The sequence below is a fragment of the Phoenix dactylifera genome, chromosome 7 (genome assembly GCF_051530095.1).
Source record: "Phoenix dactylifera cultivar Ajwa chromosome 7, Ajwa_hap1_PhDact_Kaust_v1.1, whole genome shotgun sequence".
NCBI classification, from domain to species: Eukaryota; Viridiplantae; Streptophyta; class Magnoliopsida; order Arecales; family Arecaceae; genus Phoenix; species Phoenix dactylifera.
The window spans coordinates 970,311-985,463 of NC_143196.1; the positions used below are offsets into that span (position 1 = coordinate 970,311).

General features: G+C 40.1%; 1 long non-coding RNA gene and 1 pseudogene across 2 annotated transcripts; both read left to right on the forward strand.

Moving 5' to 3' along the window:
- Nucleotides 1-4,268: 4,268 nt before the first annotated feature.
- On the forward strand, nucleotides 4,269-6,329 carry LOC149753091 (uncharacterized). The gene is made up of 4 exons (XR_016395845.1): nucleotides 4,269-4,363; nucleotides 4,443-4,526; nucleotides 4,925-5,220; nucleotides 5,582-6,329. It is a non-coding gene; the product is annotated as an uncharacterized LOC149753091 (long non-coding RNA).
- A 4,309-nt stretch (nucleotides 6,330-10,638) lies between these two features.
- On the forward strand, nucleotides 10,639-12,688 carry LOC103707520 (receptor-like protein 44 pseudogene; annotated as a pseudogene). Its single transcript, XR_015967121.2, has 2 exons — nucleotides 10,639-12,366; nucleotides 12,460-12,688. The product of XR_015967121.2 is annotated as a receptor-like protein 44 pseudogene (transcript).
- Nucleotides 12,689-15,153: the final 2,465 nt, after the last annotated feature.

Sequence of the window (15,153 nt, forward strand, 5' to 3'; positions counted from 1 at the left end):
TTGGGAGTGGGCTTCTTGAAGGCACTATATGAGTTTAGAGCATTTGCCTGCTCAGCCTTAATGTTGGGTAAACTAGGACAGCACTCCACTAGATGCTCAGAACTATTACACAAGATACATAAACTATGTGACTCGTGATCCACTTTCATGATGGGATTTAATTCTTTATATGAACTCGAGCTAGTGGAAACAGTGAAAGTATCAAACTTTTTGCTTAAGTTGTTCATTCCAGTCACCAGATTGGACATGACATTTTTGAGTTCTGAGTCTGCTTTCATTTCATAATTACCTGATTTTCTAGACCCGAACTCATCTCTATTTACTTCCTCACCATAGCTACTCCAATTTTGGGCGTTCTCGGCTAAGTCAACAAGAAATTCATAGGCTTGATCTGGGGTTTGGTCCATGAACCTACCCTTGTGCATGGACTCAATCATGTTTCTATGTGCCGGAGGTAGTCCTTTGTAAAAGAAATGTACTAGGTCAGCCTTGTCAAGCCCATGGTGGGGGCACTTGACCAAAAGATCATGGAATCTTTCCCATAGTTGGGAAAATTCCTCCTCAGATTTTCCTCTAAAAGTTCTGATTGCATCCTTAATTTTTTCAGTTTTTACCATGGGATAGAACTTAGCCATGAACTTCCTAGATAGTTGTTCCCATGATGTGATGGAATTTGAAGCTAGGGAATACAGCCATGCAGCAGCACGATCCTCTAAAGTCATGGGAAATAACCTTAATTTAATACCCTCTTCATCTAAATTTTGATTTCTAAACGTTTGACAGATTGTCAAAAATTTGTTTAGATGAATGTAGGGTTGTTCACTCTCGAACCCATGAAACTTGGGTAACATGTTTATTGTTGCAGCCCGAATCTCGAATTGGGCTGCATTATTAATTGGTAATACTATGCAAGTAGGGGGGCTAGCGGATGCGGGTGCAAACAATTCATTTAGGGTTCTAATATGTTCACCCATTGTAGAGATCGACGGTTGGTTTACAGTTCGCAGGTTGTGATGAAAAGTTCTTTCAATCTCAGGATCAAATGGGGTTAACTTATCCCTTAATGACCTTCTACCATGCATACATTTTCCACAACTTAATTAGATTCGACTCCTACAATGAACGAAATCCTAAAAGAAGAGAAGGGCTAGACACAGATGACCACAACCAACACCACACAATAAATTGACCCTATTAGTCTTAGAACTAAGTGAGGTTTAGTAGCTTCTTAAATCTAGTTGCACAGAGATGTATCAGGTTAAAAAGTTCCTGAAATTCTCTTCTAGATTAGACAGCTCCTAATCTCCCTTTCAGATTGAGCTTGAGCTTACCAGTTAAGCAATCCAGTAATCAGTGACCAGAAAAGTCCTGGGGTGTGTGGTGGTGCCAGAAGGGATACACCGATACCACAATACCCGTAACAGTTCTCACTGTTGTAAAACTTTCCTAGACATCACCAATTACTAAATTCTCACTGGAGTGGCTTTCAGCCGCTTCTTTCCAAGTGCCTAATTGAGCTCGAAAACCCTAAGGCCAACGTCTAATTTGATTTTAATTTAATTTGGCTTAGGATAAGTATGCAAGGTGGTGATTTTTGGGCTAAGGACAGGTAATGACTTTCCGACCTTATCTTTTTAGTGGGTTTTGCCCTTAATTACTTTATGCAAATACTTAATACTAAATGCAGCAAATAATCAATATATTTTTTAAAGTTTATGCAATGTCATTAGGTTGTATTGATTAAATGAGCAAGCAATTTTTTATTTTTCTTATTTTTTAAATTTTATGTTGTTTTTTTTTTATATATAGGAATAACTTGAATGTAAACTAAAACTAATCCTTATGCGTCAGTCAATCTCCGAATACCCGTTGAATAAGCTCTGGAGATTACTCCGTGAGGAGCCCCAATAGAGGTATGATCACCTCGGAGGATTGCACCCTATCAATTACTAGCAAAAATAATATTTTTTAAATTTAATTAATTTTTTATTTTTACTTTTTTTAATTTAAATTTCAAATTTCGAATCACAGAATTCGAATTTTGAATTTAAATTTTTGAATTCTTGAAATTTTTTTTTTAAAAAAAAAAATTATTTTTTTTTTACTTTCTTTTTTTTAGAAAACTTTAATTACGAATTTCAAATTTCAGAATTTAATAACTATGAAATTACTAACTAAAATAATCAAAATAAGAAAAATTAATAAAAATAAAAACTTACTACCGGAGTGCGTTCACTCCGGGCATCCAAAATTCAATTTGATCTTCGTGATCGTTCTTGCTTCTCGATTTGCCTCCCCGCCAATGGCGCCAAAATTTTGTTCGTCCAATTTCTGTCTAACTAAAAATATGCTAAACAGATCGTTGTTAGAACCGACGAACAAAGTTTAAATTTAATTTTTTACTCTTACCTGTTCTACTCGAAGAATAGCGGTTGTAAGAGGTCGATCCACAGGGAGGCGATTGGAGTTGCATAAAAATTAGAACGTTCACTCGGATTTGAAATCGATTTTTGAATGATAAAAGGAAAACATTATTTCGGAGATGTTGATGGATTCTCTAGTCTACCGGATTATGATTTTTAATTGAAATTAACTAGAAGACATGTACTTAGATTCAAAAAGCATTTTTAATGAAAAATAAAGCTCTGGCATAAAATTAAAATGGATGAAACTAAGGGGATTGAAGCAAACATAAATTTCATAAAAGAAGATTTAATGTATTGCATAAAAGAAATTAAAATTTCAGCATAAATACAATCTTAAAAGTAAAACACTCCTCCAAAATAAAATTCTCTAAAGTTAAAACTTAAAACATTGTTCTCAAGTAAAACTCAAACTCAAAACACATTGCTCTCAATAAAACTAAACAAAAAGCATTGCTCTTTAAAAATAAAACTAAGCATGAAACATTGCTCTTAAAAATAAAACTAAACATGAAAAGAAAAAGAAAAAGAATAAAAAAAACAAAACAAAGGAATGTGCTCTGTTTGAAAACAGAGCATCAACACTCCTCTCTGTTTCTTCTTCCCCGAACCAGCCGATGGCCTCTTTCCTTCTTCTTCTTTGGACCCGATCCCAGCCGAGCTCCTCCTTTGGTTCCCACCCCAACCGAGCACACCTCTGCCGATGGCCTCTCCCCTCTTCTTATAGCCGCAGGGTCACTTGGATTTTGGGTGGAATCACGGATCATCCGGGATGCTGGGAAGGAGGAGGAAATGGTGGAGGATTGCTCCGGTCGACTTCCCTCTTTAGTCGCGGAAGCGAGATCGCCGGACTCCTGATGCGGAAGGGGGGGGATTTCGGGATCACCGGATTGGAAGGAGCTGGGATGCGGTGGATGCTGGGAATCCGGAATGGCTTGAGACGCGGAGGAGGGGCTGAAGCCGGAGGAGCCGATCACGGCTTGGTGGGCGCCTGGGATCTCGGACGGATGCCACGGCTGGAATCCGGAAGAGGCTTGATGGGCGTTGGTAGATCGCTGGAAATCACGCTTGCTGGGATGCGGTTGGGATGCTGGCAGCGCGTGAAGAAGCTGGGAATGTGGCCTTCCTTCTTTGGCCGGATTGGGGCGTTCGTGGCACGGGAGAACTTGGATGCGGAGGGATGAGCTGGGAGCGTGATCGTCGGGATTTTCTTTGCCCTCGTGAGATGGAGCTGGGAGACACCAATTTCCATCCAATCAGTCATCTAGATAATAATAAAAAAAATAGTGTGATATGAAATTTGGCTTGTAGACGGACGAACTTGGTTCGTCGCGTGTCATCTGTTCTGACTAGAGGTCAATTGCAAGTCTTTCAAGTCATGGGTTACCCAGCACCTCATAGTTATGATATGGCCAAATTAGATTTGCCCCAAAATTATTTCCCAAAAGCACAAAAGAAATGGACCTGATTCGGATCCGAACCCGACTCGGACCCGACCCGATCTTCAACCGGGTCGGATCTGGGAAGGGATCCTTCTTTAGTCAAATTTGTACTCAATGTGCATTTTATCTCTAATTTATGAAAATCTATGCCAAACCCAAATATAATATTAATCCAGTGAATTTATCATTATCGGTTAGCAATAATACTAATTTAGGTGACATGTAGGTCGCACTTTTGTGCTCTCATCACTCACGGACAACTTGTTTCGAGAATTTAAAATTATTGAGGCTTTCATTGCTGTCGGAATACTTTTTTACAGCATTGTTCTGATATATATTAGGTAACAAGCTATTATATTATAGGTAACAATCAATTGGAACTTGTTCGACACCTAATATTTTGCTCCTCTATTAGGTAGTAAGGAGGTCATGACTTGAGGTACATTTGGTGGCATTATGTGCAAGTAGGTGTGTTTTGGGCTGATTCATATGAGTTTGGTGAGTAAAAGGGATGGTATCTTTCTGGATGCATAGCAATGAAACATTATTGAGCTGTGATTTATTATCCTGCTGGTAGGCTAGCAATTAGACTCCATAATCTCTTTCCACACTAGCCGAGCAATCTTTTCTCAGATGCCAAGTGCAGGCGTGGGACTTTCATGTAATCTTTTTCTATTTCTTTTCTAAGATAATTATTCTCCTTTTTCAATCTTTTCTAAGTTGAAACCTCATTAAATTAAACATGGTAGAAAAGCATGTAACCATCTCCCAAACTTCTCAAAGATGGTTTAGGGGCCAGAAAATGGTACGGTTCCTCTTGAGGAGTTCAAGTGGACCCTATGATAACTAGTCCCATTGTAATATATGTGCATGCTTTCACGTAGGCTGTCCCACTTTACCAAGATACCACCAAAACTAGCTCAGATAAAAATCCCAACTAATATAATCAGAGCCTATACTACATCAAATGCTTTGTTGTTGGTGGAGCTTCTGAGGCTTTAGCATTATAATGGTGGAAAGATGAGCAATACTACTCTGACGTATGACTTTTTCTTCCAGCTTCCTTTACAAAAGTGACTACCTCTGTGGGAGGTTGCTGTGCTACCAAGCCATTATTGCTTACCGACTCCACTTGGCTATGGATGTGACAGAAGGCTATGCAGGAATGTATCATGCAACATTTGGATGATGCATGAGGCATGTAACCATTGGCAGTGCTCTCTTTCTTTCGCAGAACCTGTGCTTTTTGAGCAGCACAATCTACTCTTTGCTTTTATTATTTTCGCAGAATCTTCGCCATTCTTCTATGGTGCCGAATTACAGGAAGGTGCACATCTTCAAACAGCGCAAGTGAGGTAAACAACTTCTTTGGGTCATTCTGTTTCTTTAGAAATTTTCATCATCTTTACTTAGCCATGTACTTGGAGCCTGCACCCACATTGGGAGGGGTTTATAATATACAGACTGCAGAGGGAGCATGGCAGAGGGAAACACATTACTTGAATTCTCTGAATGCACTTTCTGGTGCATGGCCGAGGCTTACAAATATTTGTTGAATTATTTCAATGCCTTTTCTTTCATATGTAAAGCTAGGAGTGGCAATTCTGTAGTTTAACTGCTGCATTAGTTCCAACTTGAAAGTTATTTTAAAGAAGAAAAAAGAAAAAGTTTCACTTTGAAAGCTAATCATGTGGGGTGATGCTGACAATTGCATAGGACCAGGCTATTAATGAAAGCTTCTGGGCTGGAGAGGTTTATCCCACTGAGTGGGGGAAGTGAAGCATAGTTGCTAAGATTTCATTGTTACCTCGACCCATACTGGATGCTCTGCTGGTTTAAACTTCTATCTACCATCCTGCAATGTCGCTGATCTTACTTTATCATACTGCTTAGAGGTGATCAAGTTGGAGGATCATATCAGTAATTTGCCTGATAGTCTTATTGTAACCATCATTTCTTTGCTGAGTACAAGGGAAGCAGTGAAAACACGTTTTATCTAGAAGGTGGAGGAGCCTTTGGACAAACATAAAGAACATTTATTTTGATCTCTCCAACTTCCTCTCAGCCATACTTCCCTGAATTCTGTATACCAGTTCATGCAGCAGTATCAGAGGGGACTTTGACATGCTAAGAGTTTGCCATTCCCTCTGCTCTTAACACTTGCAGTATCTTGACCAATGGGATCAGTTACTGCTGGTCCAGCTCGTATAGAACATCTTTCCGTCATGTTAGACTTTGATTTTGCATTTCATGAGGGAAAGGGGACTTTGATTCTGCTGCCATGTTGCTAATGTGAAGACTAGATATGCTGCCTCTATAAATCTCAAAAATCTCAGGGCAGTTGGTTGGTTCTGGGGAAATCAAAATTGTTGAGCTCCATGCTTTGATTCTTGTAACTTTTGAATAGTGTACTCCTTCAATAGCCTTCTCATTTCAAAGAGTTCCAGAATTGTTGGAATGTTAATTGGCGTGAAGAAAGTTATTCTCCTCCAATCGTACCCTAGAGAATTTCCCTAGTGAGCTTCCTCAACTTCACAAATGGATGTTGGATGTGCCTTCTGCTTATTTGAGTGAGCTACCAAAACGAGATTTTCCGCACTATAATATTTCCTTTATTGTTGTTTCTTCATGTTAGCTTCTCTTCAATTCTCAGGTAGATATCCTTCCTCAGAGTAAATATTCTGCAACCTTAAGCATCTATTGGTGTCTGTCACGTACAATAAAGGAAAAAATGAAAGAAAATTCAAGGAGCCTTTTTGGGATCCAGATCATTATTTTATCTCATCCCGCGTCTCCATCTAAAAGCTTCTTTCTTTTCCAACAACAGTAAGTGTCTGTATGAGAGAGCGAGAGAGAGATCTAGCTAAGATATAGTATGCTTGTTTGAGAGAGATAGAGAAAGAGGGGCGGGCGCGGGGATCCATCTCAAATTTATTGAGAGATAAAATGGGAACAATAGGTATTAAGGCCAAGAGGAATTTAGGCACAACCTTAATCCATAAACCTATCCTACATAAGTACATGTTTCATGTTCTTGATCGGATTCACGTTGCCCATCTCCAACATATTCACTTAAATGCAGATCTAAAGCTCATGAAACCAATAGCCATGTTAAGAAATGTTAGCATGATTTTGTATCAACATATATTAATTTTTTTTTTTTTGTCATCATGATTTTGTTAGAATGATTTTAAGTTCACATAACAGCCTGTATCATCCATAATATTTTTCTTTATTAGCGTGATCATACATCAGCCTATATTATTTTACTTATATAGAGTCCGTACATAAGTATATATAACTTTTAAGATGTACCAAATGTGATGAAATAGAAAAATAAATTTTTTTTTATTTTTTTATTTTTTTTCTTCTATAAATATTTTAATAGTTAGGAAAACAAAAAAAAAACATGTAACCATAATCATAATCATAATTTTCAAGCTTTCTCTCAAGGATTCGAGGTCAGTTTGATGAATCTTTATTTGTGAAGTAATTTTATCATATGAACAGTTGATTATATATTGCAAAATAGTTATATGCAGCAAATCACTGTAGCATAACACACTCAGTACACTTTGCTAGCTACCACCTAATCTTCGCTCTTTATAGATATCTCGAAGGACAAGGTGTATTCAACGAACCTTAAGAAGAGTATAGAATTGCTGATATCTATATTTTGGCATATTTAGATCGAGTAGAGATAGAGATACATACATACATACATACATACATATATATACATACATATATATATACATATATATACATACATATATATATATATATACATACATATATATATATATATATATATATATATATATATATATATATATATATAGAGAGAGAGAGAGAGAGAGAGAGAGAGAGAGAGAGAGAGAGAGAGAGAGAGAGAGAGAGAGAGAGAGAGAGAGAGAGAGAGTAGCCAGTAGGCCATAAGAAAAGTGACACTGTGGTTCCTTAACTCAAATCATGGGGCGGTGGTGCACGAGGAACAAGGTCTTGTCGGACATTGACCCAGATAGAGACTTAGGCCGGCTCCACTTCCAAATAGTACACTACTCGTCTGTTAGCACGTAATTATGGGACCATTGCTATCAGCGTCGTTTTTCGGTAAACGGTGGAACTATTATATAAGAGGCTGAGACCTATTATTCGATCAAAGGTTGTTAGCATTGTGAATGGTTCTTTTTCTTTGGAGGAAGACATATATGCTCGGTCGCTCCATGGATATATTCTAATCTTAAATGGTTTGTGGGCAGTGGAGGTTCTATTAATGTGATTCAGGATCCTTGAATATCATCCATCGCCATTGCAAGATAGAATAAAAAATAATAATATGATAATTATAATAAATTATTAATAATAACATATTAATTCTAATAAATTAGATTAGAATAAATTAAAAATTAATATAAAATATTAATTTATAAATAATTATAAGAGAGAAAAAGAAAGGTAACTATGAATGGAGCAAGCTTTGTGATTAGAAATGCCAGCCATATAGGGGTTGCAGCAGGTGGCATCAAAGTGTTTCATATCATGCTATTGTGGCAGAATTGCATGCTATGTGGGAAAGATTGATATATATGCTACAAAAACGTTGAGGGCTTCTCACATTATTCTTAAGGGAGACTCCTCAGCAATTATTAGGTGGCCATCTCATTTACTATCTTCTGAAACCAATTCCCATCCCCTGATACATGATTGCCAGAGAATGACAGCAACCCTATTAGCATTTGAAGTGATATATTTGTAGGGAATCTAATGCTGGTGCAAATAGAATTAGCAACATATATAGCCAATCATACTATAACTAGACCAGTTTAATAAATATTAGCTTTCATTGTCTTGGGTACATCCATCTGAAACTATGGTGGCCTACCATACCGCCTGCCTGTGTGTGCAACGCGCGGTCCAATTATATGCCTGAAGCCATGCACAAGATGATTTCGAGTTCAATGGACGGTTCGCTCCCTCGCACTCATCACTTGGCCCTAACCATAGACTTTTCCAAGAAATTCTGAGTTGGATTTCAGTTCCCAGTCCAGATGAGATTCAAATGCAACCAGCTTTAGCTATCACTTCTCATGAATCACACCCCATTTTCTCTTTACAAGCTTCGATCTCCAACATGTGTCCATAAATTACACGTAGGCTCTTGTTCGTCGCTGCACGCAAAACTACTCCTTCCAAGTTTGCTGTGCTCAGCTCTGTCTGCCCATCTCACAGACACATTCACAGCTGAAGAAATTGACTCCCAGACCCAATCCATATAATAGATAGGATCCATATAATCCATATAATATAATCCAAAGCAAAGATATCCATGGAGACCGGTTCATCCTATCATCAATATCGATACCGTCACTATCATCAATCTCATGTATCAGACACGTTGCTACCTCAGCTCTCTATATCCTTCCATAATAGTAACTATAGAAGGATAGCAGTCAAGAAAAATATACTTTGACCCCCTCAAATTTATCTGATTAATACATGGATCTTCCAAGTTACTTAAGCAATCCAATGTGATCGTGCTAAGACATGGCATAATATGGCCATTGCATGATAACTTTAAAATATTTTAGCACTAGAATACCTTTATGTTATTCGATGAATGAGAAAAAAAAAAAGGAGAGAGGATGGACAGCCACACCATCCCCATGCATTCCATATTCATTTTATCATCGCACTCCATATAATTGGATCCTTTTCTTTCGAGCCACCAAATAGTTTTGTTGCAGCTCGTATGCTAGCACATATTACAAACATGTTTACAAGAATCGAAGCCCTTGCGGACGATGAAAACCATCACACGTTGAGCTGAATCTAAAATTTCTAATTGCAGGCATGATGTGATCAATGCTAGCATCATCATAAAGCCAGTAAATAATCAATCGTTTATTCCGCATATCTTTGCCCTGGATATAGAAAGACATCAGAGTATTTCATGCTACAACATTCCTTCATCCACCATATCAAGAAGTAGTTGACATTTCTTTCCATCTTGTAATCGTTTACAACAGTGCATTGACACAAAGGCAACAATGGTAGAGATCTAAAAATTAATTTTAATAGCTGAATGATAAAAGAGATTATTTAAAGTGAGAAGAATGGATATCTCTGTGACTAAAGTAGCCCTTGCGTCAAGATGATGCATGTAGAACTTCAAAGGCTTCGTCACATTTCCCATTTTGCCTATAGGGAATTCGAAACAAAGGTAATTAAAACAACCAGATCTTTGATAGGTAATTAGAACAACATTCTAGTGGGCATGGCACCAACAAAGGAACTGAAGTTTTGGTTGATTCTCCCCTCCTTTTCATCAAAGGGACATTGACAAAGGTGCTGGAATTAGGCAAGAAATTGTTCCCCTGCATCAACTGGAGATCCTTAAAAGCTTCTCGGACAGAGCTATTTGAACAATAGCCTGAAATCGGTGCATTTGGAGATGTTTGAGTTGGTGATAGGTTGTAGAACACTGCTGGTACGAGAGACGGGGCCTTAACTCTAGGCCTAGACTTATGTCAAAACCGGACAGCTCCACGTAGAGTTGGGATTCTTCTCTTCCTTCTTCTCAGTAAATCCAATGTATTCTCTTCCATTAACTTTTCTTCTATGTTGTTGTGTTTTGGTATGTAGCCAAGGATAATTTGGAAGCCCTACTCAAAAAAGGCCAACTTGGAAGCTCTAATTGTACATATCCACAAACACTAGAACAAGAGTCTCGCTCCTAAATTGTATAAATCTAAAATATCGAAACCTCATCATAGGATTTTCTCTTTCCTTTCCTTCTAATAAGTACAAAGATTAGATTTTTTTAGATTTTTATAATATGAAGAGGTAATTTGGATTTTTAAAGTACAATGTTAATGGTACTGTGGGGCTTTTATAGTTGACTGTGTCTCATTGTAAATTAGACAAAATTGCATGGGTCAAAACACATTTTTCCCTGAGAAAAAACAACCGCTATTAGGGGTAACCTCACCGGAGGCACCGAAGCCTCGTCGTAACAAAGATCCCCACTTACCCACGGGAACCGAGACAGGGAGAGTCTCGGAGGCTGCTCTTTTACAATCCCCCAACACCTCTTCTTCTCTCCTCCTCGCTCCCATGTTGCCGCCGCCGCCGCCGCCTCGGCCGGCGAAACCATCTCTCCTCCTCCTCTCCTCCTTCCACCACCGCCACCACCCATTAGCATCACCGACGCGGCCGGGCCGTGCGGCGGTGGCGCCGGCCCTGCTCCTCCTCCTAGTACTAATAGTATCACTGCTTGAGCTCCCTCCGGCTGCCGTCAGCGACCCGGACGATGAGCGGTGCCTGACGAACCTCCGGCAGTCGCTGTCGGACCCGACGCACAGCCTTCGGAACTGGAGCAAGACCACCTTCGCCGCTCCCTGCAACGGCTTCACCTCCTACCTGGGCGGCGCCACCTGCAACAACGGCCGCGTCTACAAGCTGTCGCTGGCGAATCTGTCCCTTTCCGGCACGCTCTCCCCGTTCCTCGCCAACTGCACCAACCTCCAGTCCCTGGACCTCTCTTCCAACGCCCTCACCGGGCCCATCCCCCCCGAGTTCTCCTCCCTCCTCAACCTCGCCGTCCTCAACCTTTCCGCCAACCGCCTCTCCGGCCCCATCCCCCCGCAGCTCGCCCTCTGCGCCTATCTCAACGTCATCGACCTCCACGCCAACGCCCTCTCCGGCCTCATCCCGGACCAGCTCGGCCTCCTCGTCCGCCTCTCCGCCTTCGACGTCTCCTACAACCAGCTCTCCGGCCCCATCCCCGTCCTCCTTGCCAACCGCTCCGGGGGGCTTCCCCGCTTCAATGCCAGCTCTTTTATTGGCAACAAGGACCTCTACGGCTACCCGCTGCCGCCGGCGACGGGGAGGGGGCTCTCGGTGCTCGCCATCGTCGGGATCGGGCTCGGCAGCGGGCTGCTCAGCCTCGTCCTCAGCTTCACCGCCGTCTGCATCTGGCTCCGCGTCACCGAGCAGCAGGGGACGATGCCAGGCGAGGAGGGCAAGATCTCCCACCTCATGCCCGACTACTGAATTCGATTTTTATTTACTAAGCTTCCCTTCCCTGCTCCATCCACCATAAAAATCGCATCTTGGGACTTCCCCTGTTTCTTGTTGGGCTATTGTTCCTCCTCCTCTCATATTATTTTTGTTTTCTTTTTTTTTTTCTTGGGGGGGGGGGGGGATTGAGTTAACCATTTGTAATTTTTTGGAAAAAAAAATTAAGCTTGATACATCCATATGTATACCATAGCTAAGAAAACTAATTGCGTCTTTCTCTCATTTTCTCTTTTTCCTTTTCTTTCATCCTTTGATTTGGTAGTAAAGGAACGATTTTTAGCCCAAAGATGATTTTATTTCTTTCCTTTCCTGGGATTTTTTTCTCTTTACAGAATTACAGTGTGGGAGTTTGGGACCTTGAAATGCAGAGATTGGAGATTGGAGAGGCTAAGAATGTGTGATGGGATCCAGTTGTTGAGGTTCTAAATTAAATGCTCTCTCTCTCTCTCTCTCTCTCTTTCACGCTTCCTTCGTTTGTCTTTTTGAGAGTTTTGAGTCTATTACTAATGCAGGATTAGTGGCTAAAAGGAAGGATTTTTCAGCCCGAGAAGGACCAAAGATGTTGCTCTTCTTTTTTTTTTCTGGTCGTTACCGTTAATTTCCCTCAGTTTAGCTACTCAACAAATATCCATCTTTTCTGGGGTCTTGGCGTCTATGGCATGTTTAAAGGTTACTCACCTGCCATCTGTGACTTTCTTGCTTTGTGCCTGGGGACTGAAGAAGATGTACAATTTTTCTGAATCTATAGCTCATCATCTGGCTTTTATCTTGTTAACGAATATATGCTCTCCACTAAAGCCTCTAGTTCCCGTTAAAAAAAAAAAAGAAGAGCGGCAGCCTCAAGCCTGACTGCTGAGAGAGTTAGAGAGAGAGAGACAGAGGAAATGAGATTAAAGCGAATAGGCCGGCAAGATCTTGTCATGGTTGCAGCTCAAAGGACAATAAAAAGCAGTAGTGGCCATTTGAACCTAAACTTCTCTTTAGGCAACGGAATGACGGATAATGGTGGCTCGGAAAAGTGCAGCTCAAGAGGGAAAAAGGGGGACCATATGCAGCAGAGGAGTTACGGTGAGATCATGTGAACTGGCTTGGATTTGGGTGCCGGAGAGAACCCATATGCCTTGGTGCAGGGTTTCTTGGAAGCAAGAGACATGAATATATGGGGGCCTGCATTCCTCAAAATGGAACATTTGAGTGAAAGCATAACTAGATGCTAATGTAAGATTCTCCAATGGATTGTGCTCGAGCTTGTGGGGACAACGTTGGTGGAATGAACGGAGATTTTAATCCCCACCATTGTCCCATCTTTTTCTATGGTACTCGACCTGCTATGTGTAAGAAAATATAAAATATATAAAATAAATCTACCTCATTCTATTAGCTTAAGTTTTTAGGATAAGTGGTGATTTCAACTTGGTATCAGAGCAGAGATCCTGAGTTCGAACCATGTCTCCGCACTCTTTAAACCCATTATTAAAAAAAAATTTATATGTTGGGCTCGCCCATTGAGGAAAATCCGACCCACATGTGAGGGGAGTATTAGAAAATATAAAATATATAAATAAATCTATCTTATCCTATCGGCTTAAGCTTTTATAAAAAATGGTGAATTCATGAGTTCGAACTCTATCTCTGCACTTTTTAATCTCATTATTAAAAATTTTACATATTGAGCTCGTCCATTAAAGAAAAGTCCGACTCAAATGTGACGAGAAGAGTAAGAAAATATAAAATAGATAAAATAAATCTATCTTATTCTATGAGCTTCTAGTAAAATGGTGATTTCAACTTCATGTCCTATTACTTTATTATAGCTCGTTAAGTAACTTGATCAGAAAGGTACATAGATGGAACAGGACTCCCTCCTAGTGGAGTGTCATTATTTTCCTCTTCGAGCAGTGGTGGACCCCAAAAAACACTAATTTATGGCATGCCTGGATCTCTTTGAGGATCGCAATTTATACCAAAGAAAATAACACAACTTATGAATTTGGAATGTTTAGGCTAACGAGAAATACACAAGCGTGCTGAGAGGAGGCTTTAGGTGCTGTTCATGGTGTTGGAATTATTGTAGGTGGACAGTTGTGGGAGGTATTTGTGACTTGACCTGTAAAATGTTGAGGCTAATGCAGTTATTTGATCTTAATGGCTGAATTGCAAAAATTTCAAAAGAAAAAAAGAAAGGAGTCGATCCGAAGATATTGAGTGCGTTGACTAACTCCAGGGGGGAAATATCATAATACCCATCATGTCATGGGGGCTTTTATCATGTCTCCATGCCATTGGCACCTTTTTGTTCGACAACATATGCAGGGCAGGGCAGGGCAGGCGTGCTTAGGAGACTGAAAAGATTGGATTGATGTGAAAAGGAGTGAGCATCTTAGGTTGGTTTCGCCTTGTGCCGGGGCTCCTAACTTTGTTCTTTTCCTAATTTAAAACAAAAGCTCCTCTCCTCCCCCTCTCATCTCATCCATGTCCTTATCCACCCAATGCCTGGAACTTGGCATGAGGAGCTAAAGAGAGCGGCTTCCCTTTCATGAGTGGGGTGTGGTATGGCTTCAAACAAGTTTTGGTTTAGGAGCCAGGTATATGATGAGATCAGTACTCTCTTTAGTTTTGGTTGGGTCCAAGTTGATAAAGCTATTAGTTATGCCAACAAGTTAGAAATGGATCAAAGCATATCGGAAGTCTGTGATGAACGTAAACTGGATCACCAGATAGAACACTGTACATGGTATGCTTCAAACACTAGCTTTATTTGGCTGACTTTGTAATGAGATCAGTACTCTCTGCCTCGTCCGTAAGACAACGGAACACTCTCACCTGAAAATGTTTTGTTCCATTGAGGAGTAGCCAGCGCTTGGCTTTTGACCATCAGCAACATGCGTGCATCTGGTTGTTAGAACAGCCATCCCACATCCCTAAACACAGTAGTTAACAACTTGGATTAGCCTTTAATATATTAGAGCGAAGGATCTGTTTGAAAACTTGGATCTATTTAGTGGAGACTCTGTCCATTGTAAACCCACTCAGAGATCTCGGCTACCGAGGTCCTTTAAAGATTCCGTTTAACAGGTGGGAAAAATATTGTCGTGCCAAGATTTTTTACGGCAGGTGACGGACCAATGCTGAGTGCTTTTTTTTTTTTTTGCTTTTTTTTGAGCAAATTATATATATCATCCTCTTTTAATTTATATTTATCATAC